Raw genomic sequence first — 2056 nt, 5'->3', positions numbered from 1 at the left:
ACATTTTATGTTTTTTGTAGAGACAGGGTCTTGCTATGTTGGCCGCGCTGATCTTGAACTTCTAGGCTCAAGTGATCTTCCTGCCTTAGCCTCCCAAAGTGCTGGGGTTACAGGTGTGAAGCCACCATGCCTGGCCTATGGCTCTTATTTGTATCACTGTTCACTTTCTTTTTTTTTTTTTCTTTTTTAAGTGTAGACCCAAGTTGATTCGTTAGCTTGTAGCTAATGTCAAAGTTTGAACCAAAGAACTCCTGCCACCTAGTGGATCTGTGATGCATAAAGCAGGGTTTGTAGCACTGAAACACGGTGATCACACACATGTCTTTGCCTGTGTGGTTATTATTGGGGAATTAGTGGCTGTGTCTCTTTCCAGAGAGAGTGTTTACACATTGTATCTGTTAGCCTTTGCTGTGTAACAAACTACCCTATGGATTGCTACGATAGTCACTTATTAACCCTTGATTCTGTGGGTTCACAACGTGGGCTGAGTTCAGGCAGGCGGTTCTTCTGTTGGTCTTGCTTGGGCCCACTCATGTGGCTACAGTTAGCTGGTGGGTTGGCTGGGGCTGACTATCTTGGATTGCTTCACTCATGAGTCTATTGGCAGGCTGTTTGCTGGGCGCCTTGGTTCTCCTCCATGTGGCCTCTCCAGTGGGCTTGCTCAAGCTCATTCCCATGGTGGTTGCAGAGTTGCTAGGAAAAGCAGAAAAGAGAGCCCTAATGTGCAAGTACTTCCCCTTGTGTCACGTTTGGTAATGTCTCATTGGCTAAAACAAGCCATATGGTCAAACCCAGACTCAGGAAGTAAGGAGACAGAATCTCTCTCTTGATTGGAGGAAATGACAAATATTGTAAATATTGGGGCTGTTCTTTCCACTCCTTGGTTGCCACACGTTTGCTGGTAAGTGACTGGGTGTTGAGTCATAAGTTTCAACTTAAAGCATTTTGGCTCCTAAATTTTTTTTTTTTTCGAGATAGAGAACCCTGGAGGGCAGTGGTGTGATCATAGTTTACTGCAGCCTCAACCTCCTGAGGTTGCAGGCTCAAGCTATCCCCCCAACCTCAGCTTCTTGAGTAGTTGGACCCACAGGCACACACCATCACACCTGGCTAATTTTAAAATTTTTTGAAGAAATGGAGTCTCCCTATGTTGCCCAGGCTGGTCTCAAACTCCTGGGCTCAAGTGATCTTCCTGCATGAGCCTCCCAAAGTGCTGGGATCACAGGCGTGAGCCATCGCACCTGGCTAAGGACTTTTGACTCTGAAGACGTGTTTTCATGTGTTTTCACCTCTCAAAAGAAGAGAGTTTATAAGTAGAGACCATAACTTCCAGGTTAGCACACTGGTCTTATGATGGAAAGTGACTTCCTCTCTATGGGATGTGATGGTTAATTTTATGTGTCAACTTGACTGGGCCATAAGACACCCAGATATCTGCGTTAAACATTATTTCTGAGTGTATCTGTGGGGGGGTGTTTCTGAGAGAGATTAGCATTTGCATTGGTGGACTGAGAAAAGCTGATGGTGCTCCCCAACGTGGGCGGACCTCATCCAACCTGTTGAGGGCCAGAATAGAACAAAAAGGCAGAGAGGAAGATTGAATTCTCTCTGTGTCAAACTGTTGAGTAGGGACATTGATCTTCTACCCCTGGTACTCCTGGATCTCAGGCCTTCAGACCTGGCTTGGAATCTACATTATTGGCTCTCAGGCTCTCCAACCTTTGAACCATACCACGAATCTTCCTGGGCCTTCGGCTTGCAGAAAGCAGGCCATGGGATGTCTCAGCCTCCATGATCACATGAGCCCTGTAGTTATATATTCCTTATAATAAATCTCATGCTAGATCTCTGCCTCTTTCTGTTACTGTCTCTCTCTCTCCATCTTTCTGATCACCTATTGATTTTGTTTCTCGGCAGAACTCTGACTAATTCACAGGACATTTCCATTTCTTCATTTATTGTGGGATTCTCTTTCTCAACCATTTGCATTCTCCCAACACCACCTTCCCCCATTATGGATTGAATTGTTCCACCCCTAAATGCATGCATTGAAGCC

Source organism: Colobus angolensis, unplaced genomic scaffold (assembly GCF_000951035.1).
Source record: "Colobus angolensis palliatus isolate OR3802 unplaced genomic scaffold, Cang.pa_1.0 Scaffold39, whole genome shotgun sequence".
Lineage (NCBI taxonomy): Eukaryota > Metazoa > Chordata > Mammalia > Primates > Cercopithecidae > Colobus > Colobus angolensis.
Note: the sequence above shows the minus strand (reverse complement) of the source record.